Source organism: Apus apus, chromosome 1 (genome assembly GCF_020740795.1).
Source record: "Apus apus isolate bApuApu2 chromosome 1, bApuApu2.pri.cur, whole genome shotgun sequence".
NCBI classification, from domain to species: domain Eukaryota; kingdom Metazoa; phylum Chordata; class Aves; order Apodiformes; family Apodidae; genus Apus; species Apus apus.
Genome location: NC_067282.1, coordinates 39,042,300 through 39,055,316, shown reverse-complemented (window position 1 = coordinate 39,055,316; position 13,017 = coordinate 39,042,300). Strand labels below are relative to the sequence as shown.

At 37.0% G+C, this 13,017-nt stretch overlaps 1 protein-coding gene across 4 annotated transcripts in view; it reads left to right on the top strand.

The window, feature by feature from the left end:
- Positions 1–13,017, top strand: part of PCDH9 (protocadherin 9) — a 720,963-nt gene that overhangs the window by 40,363 nt on the left and 667,583 nt on the right. The gene's annotated exons all lie outside the window — the stretch shown is intronic.

Genomic DNA, 13,017 nt, shown 5'->3' with positions numbered 1-13,017 from the left:
TTTCTCTTATCTCATCAGAATCACTGAAGCAAAAGTCAGGGCATCTACTTTTACATTCCTGTTTTAGATTTGAAACAGCAGTAAGCTTTCAGACATCCCTAGTCCCCAGGGTTGCCTACAAAGTCAATGGGAAGAGTTAGTGCTATCTAAGGTTAGGCAGACTCTGCACTACAGGTCCTGCCCACAGAAGGATTCAGGAGTCTATGCCCCATTAAAATCACTGGAGTGAAGTCACTTAAATGTCTTCCCAAGTCTGATTATGCAGTTACTTGATTATAGAGGCAGCCCAGTATTCCAGCCTGGGAGGACCATCTGAGTCACCTTTTATCTTAGTAGTAACAGTAGTTATAGGGCTGTGGCTGCACTTTTCTGGAAGAGACTCTGGATCTCATCCATACATGCTTTCCTGTCAGGACTTCAAAATGCTTTCCAAACGTTAAACCTTTTATCATTCTTTGTTTGAGGGAGTTAAGGATCAAAAGTGTTAAGGCCAGCATTTCTAAGTTTCCATTAATACAATGAAGGTTTATCAGTGCTCATTTTGAAACAGCTTGGTCCTGACTTCAGTCTAAGAGTCTAGGAGTCTAGGACAAGGAGTTCTTGCTGAAAATAGTATCCGCTAGCATCTGCATTAACTGAAAATCAATTTAAGTTGTTTATCAGAAGTTTTTTAGTGCAAATGAAGAAGTGATGTACTGATCTGATGCATGGGTCATTATGAATAAGTTTTTTCTGATTTGCCATCCTGACTTGCAAGGTGCAGTTAAAACCAAAAGAGAGAAATAAAAATGTAGTGAGTTTTCTGCGTTACTTGTCATGTCAAGAGGACAGCCTTGATTGGAGTGCTCATACACTTTGTCATAAACTATAGTGCAGCCATGGAATTCAGACTTTGAAATTGGAGATTTTTCAATCAAAACATTTGCATTTTTTTAAAGTAATATTCAGTGAGATAATTGCAATGCAAGGTCTTGCCAAGAACCAGGTGAGTCATTAAATACTTGAAATACAGAGAACACTGTAGCAATTTTTTTGTCATTGCATGTGCATATGTAATTCTATCTGGAAAAGCTGAACTCACTCAGAGCATGTATTCAATTTATATTAATTTAGTTCAGTAATACTCTCCAGCATATCTCATTTTTTTGGCCAGTCCCAGATTGACTAGATGAAGAGTGGATGCTGTTATGTAGAAAGTCCACTTAGCTCCTTGGTTGACTGAAGGAGGCTGCTGAACTTTGGAACAGTGTGTTTTTTTATTCTTCTTTACTGCTGCTTTTCTCGTCTGCTGAGCAAAGATACAGATCTCACTAACATAAGATTTTTTTTTTAATTATTTTTTTTTTTGCATAAAACCATTGTGATCTCTCTGCTGAATGACATTTAGGTTGGGACCTTTCATAAACTTCTACTCACAGCCCATCTTTATTAACTTGTTTTCATTTCATGTATGATACAGAAGTCTCCTTTCATTTTTAATTATTTAAGATGTCCCTACACTCCTATGGCATTTATTATAAATTGTCCTGCTCTACATATTTCCTGGAAATCAAACAAAAATATTTTAAGAATTAAGTCAGCAGCAAGTAAAAATTAGTCTACCTTTTTTTTCTATCCGGTGTCTTTTGTCTTATGTCTTGCTTCTGCAGTCTTCCCCACTGGGAAGTTATGTTCCAAGTTTGGGGTTTTTTTGGCAGGGTAGTTCTGAACTACAATCAACAGAAAGTGTGTCTGTACTTTTTAAGTGCCAAGGAACTCTAGTTATCATGTAACATGTTTTCTTCATATTTGGCCAGATCCAGAGCAAACTCAGAGAAGTTTCAATGCACTTTGGAGGAAACTTATTTCATTTGTATACAGCTAGAAATATCAGACAGTATTTGTAAGGGTTTCCAATGACAGTAAAGACAGATACTGCAGTTATGGAATTCCAGAGGTGTTGCGTTATGAAAAATAGCTCTGGAGTCAACTGGGATGGAGGAGACAGGAAGCTGGCACCGAGAAGTGTTTGAATAGGATTCCCTTTGTGGCCTCCCAGGAGCCAGCTTTTAAATATATAAATTAATTTCTTATTTTGTGTAAATTATTACTATTTCTAAATCATAATTTTGCTACTTTCAGCCTTCCCACCCACTCTCTCCCCTTTGTTTTCCAGTTAGGATTTTGGAAGACTACATTTATTACAGTGAGTCAACAGTTAGCAATGGTCAGTTAACTCAAGCTGCCCCTGATTTTTACTATTTCCGCTGGTATAAAGGTACTGCTTTAAGTAGTGTTCAGCCTTCTTTTCTGTCCATCAAAACAAGCAATGAAACAGGACCAGAGCTGTTTAGTATAATCTTACAGACCCAATCCAAATCTTCTGTGTATTTTCTGTGACAATACTGATACCATGATGTACTTTTCATCTTTGGTATTTTGAAGTACTCGATCTGTTTCTTTTTTATTCATTTTTGAAAGGATATTATTTATAAATGCATAAAAATTAGTCTGCATTTCTAAACTATCCATTTTCATCAAAGGAAGTAGGATATGTCATTTGATATCATTATAACTGACAGTGTTTAATTGACATTTTTGAGATTAAAAGAAAAGAAAAATAGTTTCAGATAATTAAAATGGGTCAAATGGTAATTTAGTGTTTTGAGCTCAAGAAAAAGAGCCAGAAAAGTGCTTCTTTGTATATCTCCTGCTCACGATTATTTGAAAGTGGGAAACTGGAAAATGTAAGTTTGATTTCTTCAGAGGATATTTATCTGCTGAAAGGTCAAACAAAAGGTTATCTTGAGATGAAATTTTTGAGTATCATATGAAAAGAGGGATGACAAAGATTGTAGAAAGAGATGCAAGGAGTGAATAAGCTTTATAAAAAGCATCAAAAGATAAATTATCCACAATTTCAAATTTTTAGGAGAATATATGCTAAAATGTCAGAAGAGTGTTTATTTTAATTATCAATTTATAAGTAAAAGAGAGTAAAAACACCATCACCCATTATTGCAATTATGTGATTTAGTATTTTGATATCAGGCACTGTTACTGTAGACTATAACTTCAAGAGCATGCTGTCACAGCCAGATCCCATGTGCCTTGCTCTCTGCATCTGTAGAACATCTTACAGCATTGGCTCAAATTTTACAGATAAACACTTTTAGCAAATTAAGGATAGTTGTGTGCATATGTGATTCAAGACCGTGTCCCCAGTTGAGATGTAACTCAGGGAGCCAGAGACAAAATTTTGAGTATGTCAGGTGGTAAACAAAACTGTAGGAAGACACAGCTGGCAGAAATTTTAAACTAAAAGCAGTCCTCAATCTGCATTTTATCATGTGAATGTCAAAAGTGCTGTAATTGAAGTGGAGATCAGAGAAGACTGAGCTTGAAACACAGAAGTTTATAGTTATTTTTGAGTGGAAGGCATAATGAAAATGAAACAAAAAATTGCGATGGTCATTCCAAGATAAATAAAATCTAGCCACCCCTACTCTAATTTAATGTAATTTATCAATTGTTCATAATATTGGGTTTTTTTCTGATAGTAAATATACATAGGGTGCATCTAAAGACAAACAGTTGTGAAAACTGCTACGCAATTCCCAAAGAGCCAAAGAATCTAAAGCAGCTCCCTCCAACTGATAATGTGACACTAGTGTCCTTAGAGGTACAGTGAGTACAGGAGAATGGCAGAACAGACAGCAGAAGAGCAACAAACAGTAGAAGCATCCATTAAACCTGGACTCATGAAAAGCCCTCTTGTCAGTGACACAAATTCAAGCTGCCTGGTAAGCACTGGGTCAAGGGCTGAGGTCAGGAAGGGACCAGGATGGACCAAGGAAGGACCTTGGTTTGCGTCAACTCACGTATCCTCCCAGGGCACAGGAAAGGATCACAGGGAACGTGATTGCTTATTAGTGCATGCAGTCATTGACACTATACAGACCAACATTACTCTGCCTGGTTCTCTGACATATTCTACTGCCTGAAGATCTGATTCAAGTATGAACATGTATGCAAACTAAAAATCTACCAGAATTTGAATGTTACTTGTTAGTGGACAGTCATGGAGTTGTCTGTGAAGATACAGTTATAACAGTAAGAATACTGCCAGTCTTAAAAGAAGTGATATTAAGTATAAGACCATAATATAATAAATAGTAATGCAAGATATAAGGCAAGCTTCTTCCATCACTGAAAAATCTGCTGAAGTTAATAAAACTGTACCAAGGTACTTTTTTTTCTTATCCTTTCAATATAGATAAACATAGGTTACACAATGAGATGTTCTAGGATTCTGAGGATAAATTCTGCCAAAGATACTTTCAGATCTTTTATAAGTCACTAGCATTTAGCATTGCTGTGCATGAACTCAGTATTTTTTTTCATTAAATGTTTAGTATAGATTAATTATTCCTTTAATAATTAATAAACAGAGTAAGAGGAATTCAGAAGTTTGTTTTGTGGGGTTATCCCCTAATATTAGTCTTCCAACTTCAAGGATTTTTTGGAAAGTCTTTTTCTCCTTTATAGTTATGCCATAATCCATTTATTTACAACATTTTACAGTTGTGACATTACTGGCAAAGTGACTAAATATGTAGGGAATTAGTTATTTCTATCTTACTTTTGTATTTTTTAACCTTTTGTATAATAACCTTGTCTAGAACACCCTTTTGAAATCTGGGGAGGGTAGGGGGGTGGGGAATGGTGCATGTATCTTATAATTTAAGTGAGTTTATATATTTGGTGTGACTTACAGGTAAGTAATATACCTACCATTTTGTTTCAGAAAATCATTACACAGTTTTGTGTAACTTCCTCCCATAAGGTTCTAACTCATCTCAATGACATCACAGTTTTTGTTGTGCAGGCATTATCCAACTTAACATGAACCAGCAGTGTGCCCAGGTGGCCAAGAAGGCCAACAGCATCAGGAATAGTGTGGCCAGCAGGAGTAGAGAGGTGATCGTGCCCCTGCACTCAGCATTGGTGAGGCTGCACCTTGAGTATTGTGTCCAGTTCTGGGCCCCTCACTTCCAGAGGAATGTAGAGGTGCTGGAGCGTGTCCAGAGGAGAGCTTCCAAGCTGGTGAAAGGTCTGGATAATAAGCCCTATGAGGAGAGGCTGAGGGAACTGGGATCGTTTAGTTTGAAGAAGAGGAGGCTGAGGGGAGACCTCATTGCTCTCTGCAACTACCTGAAAGGAGGTTGTAGGGAGATGGGAGCTCACCTCTTCTCCCAAGTGAGTAATGACAGGATGAGAGGAAATGGCCTGAAGCTGCACCAGGGGAGGTTTAGACTGGATATTAGAAAGAATTTATTTACTGATAGAGCGGTTGGACAGTGGAACAGGCTGCCTAGGGAGGTGGTGGAGTCACCACCTCCGGAAGTGTTTAAAAGAAATAGAGATATAGTGCTTAGCGACATGATTTAAACACTGAACGGGTAAATTAGGTTATGGTAGGGGGATTTGGGTTATGGTTGGACTTACTGATCTTCAAGGTCCCTTCCAACCATGATGATTCTATGATTCATATAAATACTGAAGATTTTAAAAATGTGGTTTTCTTGTTGTTGTATGCATTTTTTAAATGAAGCAGCTATCGTGTTCCCATTGATAATATTATGAGATTTTGTGAATTATCGCTGTGGAACCTGGCATACTCATGTAATACACATCTATCTAGATTATCCAAATAGCATTCAGAATCCTTCCACAGTTTGCTGGATCCAGATCCAATCCAAAGGACACACTATACTCAGATATTTATAACTAACTAGACTGGAATTACTAACTTGGTAGAGCACTGAGCTGATAAGCATACAAAGAGCTAACTTATCTTTGTACATAAGCATTTGCATTACTGTGTTGGAGATATTTTACATCCTTCTTGATATTGGTTTTAATTTCCATTACTCCAAGTTGCACACAAATACTTTAAAGAGATAACATTGCTGGAAATATGATCAGAAAAATTAATCTGAGAAGCCTGTGAAGTACTGTACCTACTCTCAATGACTTTCCTGACAGTGTAAGTAGGAAGTCAAATACATCTTTTCTAATTGCCAGCTCTGTGAATACAATATCTGAAAATCCATGCTTCTGAATTTCACATTTATCTTGCTAATAAAAATCCTGCAGTTCAGATTTAGAGAAATCATTTTGTCAAAGATGCATAAGATAGAACAGAAATTCAGCTCATTTAAAAATTATGTGTAATTCTGACAGTAGTACAAACTTGGCATTTATTGTTAAGAGACACTTGCATCGTTTTTAGAATGGTTGGGCAGATAGGTGTTTATGAGGGGGAAGGGCAAGAATTGTCAAAGAATGACTCTCCTGAGTTTACTTTTAAATACTGAATGTAGAAGACCCAAAATTAAGCTTACTAAAAAGAAGATCCCCTCTAATTTCAGCAGGCTTTGAATGTTGGGCTGATTACAGCTTATAAAGCACTTCTTGGTTCTTGTAAGTACATTTGTGAGCGTTTGTAAGGTTCTGCTTGTACAATAATAACCTGCTGAGACCAGACACTTAGAATCTGTCCTCTGTTGTACTTATTCTGACTGTGCAGATGTGAGGTCCAGTCACCACCTGGCATTGCCTTTTTCAACTTCAGAACTATCTTAATCATATTTTATACTTAATATATTCCAATTTAATTATTCTGTGATAAAATACTTTTTGAAATCTAAATTTGCTAATACCTTACAAGTTTTTTTCATGCCCTTACAGAGAGTAACTTTGAATTGAGTGTACAAGGGTGGTAGGAAAGGCAAAAAGCCCTTATAAATAAACCTTTATGCTTCAAAAACAGTTTGATTGAATCAAACACTTCTTTGAAATAAAGCTCAAATATGCATTTGATACAACGATTTTTAATGGCTAGAGTCCATGGGTGTCATGAGACATCTCATTTCCCATTTCTTGGCAGCTTATAACAACTAATGCCATGTAAGTAAAATCCATCAGAGGACACCTTCCTGCAAATTTCTACGCTTCGCCGTTGCAGAGCTCCCTAAGGGCTCTGGAGAGACACAGGGAGAGATGTTTATTATGGGCTTCATTTATTGAAGAAAACAGCTCTTGCATTTAGTGGGAGGATCACAGAGGCACAGTGAAACTCGGAGAAGTCCCTAAGCTCTAGATTTTAAATCTCCCAAGCTTGTTTGTTCTTTTATTTGTCTGTCATTGTGCACAAAACAGCACGACCACTGTTTGCCTCCTGAGCCACAGCTGCCAGCAGGGGATAAGTGAGAGGCCCAGCACAGCAGAAGGGAGGGGATGATGTTTACACAGCCCCAGCCTGCTTGAAGTTTATGAAGGACGAACTGCTATTAGAGACATATAAAAATGTTAAAAGGGAGGATTGCTTGTCATCTCATGGGAAACTTTCTTAACCTCCACCTCACTGTCTGTCACCTTGCTGTCTTTCTGCCTCAGAGTAAGGAATTGTCCACCTCCCTCCAGCTCTGCTGAATTTGCTTTAGCTGCAGCTGAGCTGATCAGGTAGCCTCTGGAAATCTGATTAAGTGTTAAAACAGGCCAGGTGTGTGGTCCAGCGGGCAGCTGATGAGCTTTCAGCTCAGCATGGGCAGTGGGAGTTCATGGCTTCTCAGTTGCAGTCACTCCTTCTTTAGTTGTGTTACCCTAGAGCTGTTTCTCTTTCAGTGTTCAGGCTGCTCTGAAAATGCAAAAGAAAAAAAACAACAAAACAACAGGTCCTCAAGCCCTTCAGGAACTCCCCTCTGTTTGTACCTGGCAGCTGTTCCAGATTTTGCAGTAATTGCTGGCATGCAGCCTTCCGACCGCACACTTGGGTTTCTTGGGAGCAGCACACCTTTGAATACACATCCCAGGAGGCTGGGTGGCACATGCTGTGCCACTCTTCAGAACAGTATAATTCACCTCTCATTAGTCACTCAGGAACTTCAGTGGGCTCTTATCATCCCTCCTGGACACCCAGCGGTGTAAATAAACAGTAATCTCTTTGCTCACCTGTAACACCCTGATTATTGCCATGGGTGTGCAAGAAAGAGGGAAAACCCTGTGTGTGATCTCATAGATCCTTCAGCTGCTGCTTGGCCTTTTGCTTCTTTGGATTATCGAATGTTACACTTTACCAAACATATATTTGTATTTTTCTCTAATATGCTGCTTTATGGAAGCATGTGAAATTCTGCTTAGAGATTGTATCCTCCAAAATAGAAGACCATGTTCAGGACGAGGTTCATCTCACCTATGCAGCTGAATATATTACATCTGGGCTCCATATGTAGTTGTAAAGAAACAGGGAATAGGTTGTCACAAACCATTTGATGTTTTTAACAGCACAAGTTAATCTACAATTCTTTATTTTGCTCCACTCACAAAGCATACTAATGCTTTACCATACTAGTATTTCTTTCTGAAATGGATATGTTTGCTCACAGAAGGAGCTGGTTTAGCATGACACATGTATGTTATAACACATTCCCCTCCAGGGAATGTTAATTGCTTTTATTAAAAAAAAAAAAAAAAAGTTATTGTTTTTAAAAAGGTGTTTGTAAGCTAGAGTAGCTATTTTATATGGATGCATTTTTCTTTATAGCATGCATGGTATTTTAAGCTATGTTACTACAAACAGTGTTTTTATATCAAAGCACAAGCTTTTCCTTAAATTGGACCACTTTTTTGTCCCACTGTATTTAATTCTTTTTCAGCCTATATATCTCTTTCACACCTGACTGTATATTTTATTTGCCTATGGTTTCTTTCTCTCTATTTTATCTGCCAGTCTAATCTGTCTAACCTATTTTAGGCTTTTATAGCAGGCTTATCACTTCAGTATCTAGGTATTAAATGCTTCAATGAATTTCTGAAGGCTTTCATTTTACTTAAATGCATTTGAACACACTTAGGAAGTGTTACTAATTATAATCAGGAGTCCAGTACAACTTCAGGTACTAATTAGATATTGCCCTTCCATAAATTCTTTAGAACTTTCCCACGCAGTGAAAATTTTACCTAACTCATTAATTTGGAGATGGAGAAAACCATTGTATGTGCTTTTGTCAATCTTTACTGTCTACACATTAGATATGACATGCTTGTGTAGAAAGCAAACATAAATCTTCAAAATTAAGTTGTGTTCCCAATTATGTATACTTAGGTAAGTTGTGCCTGTGGACCCTTTCATGGGGAATTTAATGAAGACAATGAAATTTAAAAGCAGTCATCCAATGACAGTTTAATTGTAGCATTTTGTTTCTGTTTCATGTTTTGTATGGTTTAAGGGGTTTGTTTGTTTACTTGTTTCATCTGTTTTACCTCATAGAAATAATTTGGGTTTTATACAACATTTTCTTCTTCAAAACAGTATGACTGTACTTATACAAGTCCTATAATTTTCAAGCTGAAAACTCAATAATAGAATAGTAAATACAATGTCCAGCCTTTTGTGTGAGTATGACAAATTGTTTCATACATCTGGTATTGTATCAGTGTTCATAGCACAAAGCTGAATGAGCAAGAATTTAAATACTTTAAACATCTCAGAAAATATCTCATTTATTGAAAGCCAGGCTCTCACTGGGAACTAACAAAAGCTGTCCTTACTTCACTGGAAAGCAAAACTTCCTTTGCACGGCTATAGAAGTTAGAGCCGCAGAGCGTGGATGCCGCTTTTGCCACCCAGGGGCTACATGAGTTCCAGGCAGCCTAACACGGCTGGGCAAGGCTTTCTTACCCTTGATCTCACCACTTGAGCTACATCTGCACACGCATCCTTTTCCCAGGGGTTTAGTGTCAGGGCTGTTACTAGGGTTCCACCAGCTGTGATCACACTTCACTGGCCTTCTCACAAGGTAAGGAAGGGAGAATGCTTTCTCCTGAAAACTGAATACAAAAAAAGAAGTCAAATATGAGAGACTTCAGTTACATACATAAATGCTTTCCTTGGCAGTTTTTTAATGTGGTAGAAGTACTTGCAGGACACTTCAACAGATCATGTGCATTTAAGAAAATAAATTGACCTGCCGTTATGAACTCAGAGGGAAAAAATACAATACTTGCTAAATGTGAGCTGATTCCATGCTAATAGGTTTGAAGAATAACTCCTTGGTCTTTTGTGCTGTAAATTTCTAAATGCATTTTTTAACTTCAAGACTGTTTCAATGGGAGTGAAAATTGGATGTTAGAGTAAATGTGAGGCTATTTATGATATGTGGCTAAGATAGATTTGCTTAACTTAAACAATAATCTTTTATTTGCACCACATTAATCTTTGCACTGGAACTCTATTTCTGCCTTGCATATTTCTTTTCTAGTACGACTGCTCAATATTGTTTCCTGCAAATAATTCTGTTTAAACCTGAGCCAGCTTGCTACATTTGGACAACATTCAGTTTCTTATGACCCATTTTTATGACCTTTTTCTTCCAAATAGGCCCACCACATAAAGTCAAACAAATATGAGTATATTCTGTGATTAAAATTGCAGCTAGTATAGTTTAGCCTCTTGACACAAGTTTAAAATGAACAAGTTTTTCAAATTATTTTGCTTTCCATTACCTAAGGTGCTGCAAAAAGAACAAGTAGATGTGCTGAGTTTATTCTTTTGCATGAATCAACATTACAGTGAAGGATATCCCCAGCATTTAAACTGAAGCAAAAGAACCCTTCCTAGCAGTAGCATTTACTGGTCTTTAAAATAGTAGATTCTTCCCACTTGTGCTTACTACAAAGAGAGCAAGGAAGGACCTTGCAAGACATTTAAACCTTGCTTAGATTTTGGCTAGAAATTCAGCACCAGCATTTGCCAGGAGTGGACCCTCAGTGTTTGCAGAGGCCAGACTGAGTTACAGTCATTGTTAAAACCATGTTTACACTTGCATCTGTATAATACCTGCAATTAATTTTTAAATATTTAAAGAATGTGATTGTGCACTTGATGAATGCAACTTAAGAGCAACACACCAGTTCTAAAGATTACTGTTTCCAGAAAGGTTTATCTCAGCAGGTTGACTTCTCTACTTGAAAATAAGTGATTAATGAAATACAACAGGAGCAGAAGCTCCGATCATCAGAGATCTCCACATAACCTCTGTATGTCTACAGCTATGCCTGCAGTCATGATGCTGAATCCTAAAGAGCTAGGAAAGAAAGCAAGCTTTTGTCAGAAGTAGAGCCTTTGCAGTTCTTCAAGCAGAAAGCTTTTGTTCAGCTCAGTGCAGTGAGTTGCAGCTCAGCAGAACTTTTTGTACTTTTTTTTTTTGGCTGACATTGGACTGCAGCTGTGATACAGATACCTTTTCAATGGATCTCTGCCAAACAAAATCAAAGGTTGATACAGGGCAATATTTTTATGAGGTCCTCAGGGGAAGTAAGATCCCTGGAGCAAAAGGAGTGATGATCATAAATTCACAGAACAATCTGACATTCACCATTCACCTGAAATCTGAACTTTAAACTAAAGGACATATAGGTCACACTTAGTACATGAAGTGTCATGACCACAGCATCTCTCTTCTTTCCTCATTGCTTCCCGTACAGCGTACCATGTACACAGCAATCTAAGTGAATCAGAGCTCTTTAAAGAGTTAGATTCCTGTGAAATAGACCCCCTTCTCTTAAATAGTATGAGAGGCAGACCACTGACTATGCTGTCATTCATACTGAGACTTATATGAAAGAGTGATTTGGAAGTCAGAACTGGGTACCAGCCACAGCACAATGCACTGTGTGTGCTTCCAGTTCTGTCATTTGATACCAGTGCATCTGTTACTTCTTTTGCTGCTCAGAATACAGAGTAATACACAAATAAATGCTATTTGTGTCAATGTGTATATTTAACGTGTATTTCTATGTATACATCCATTTATTATGAAATTAATCATTGTAGCTATTTAAGAATTAATGGAAATTAGCTATGTGAAATGAAAAAAATATATATATATAAACTGTAAATATAGAAACACCTGACACATTTTCAGAAGAAAACAGTGAAATGTGTATTTTAAACATGTGGAAACTTCTCTAACTTTACTGAGGTGTCTGACAACAGGTACGCAATACAGTTTGGGGCAAATTAATTCTCTGGGGTTGGAAACTATCTGTCTAACTGGTAAGAAAGATTTCTTTCTTAAAACTTTATTTATTCAGTTAAGTAGAGAAAGGCTTCAATGTGCAAATTCCATGCAAGCTGTTTCTTCTGTCCTTTTTATTTCACAAAGATTTATCTTGTTTTTCTAAAGAAAAAAACCAACAAAACCAAAACAATAAGAAAAATTCTTCATTTAATCTTTTCCACCATATTAGAGTAGTTTCCCTTGAGCTGAACTTTTAGTTCAAGTGGAAAAGGTAAACCGTGCTTCATTTAAGAAAGACATATTAGTTTTTAAAACATAATGTGAAAAATAGTTTTACAGTTCAATCCACATTCTTCTAAACATTTAAGGGTTGCTTTCTTTCAAGTGTGAATTAAATTCCTTATATTTTAATGTCAAATATATTAGAAATACCTGAGTTCAATGCCTCATGCTTTGTCCAGGGCAAGGGACTTGCACAAATCTTTTTTCCAGATCTGTCCAGGGATCCCTCAGTGAGAACAATGACAGGGCTAAGCATCCTTTCTGAAACACAAGTTGTTAGCCTCTTCACTCAGACTACTTTGCTCCTGGGCATGGTAGTCCTTGTAAACAGATGTTTTCAAACTTTGAGATGAACATGCCTGAAAAAAATTTACTTTCTTATAAATACCAGCTAGAGAATGTTTTCTCTCTCTGTAGGTCTAGCTGACTACTGGTATAATAGATTACAGAGAATCACAGAATCACAGAATGTTGATTCTTGATTATGTATGAAAAAGATAATTTCCATCCTGTTTGGTTTTTTTTTTTTTCTTTTAAAATTGTTTAAAAGACAGCCTTTTCTTTTGTGATGACAGAAAGAATATATTATATTTTTCAGAGGAGTGTCACTGGAACTCTGAAACTTTCTCATGTCAATCAATTAAAAAACTCTGTCGAGTCCTCTGTTTAT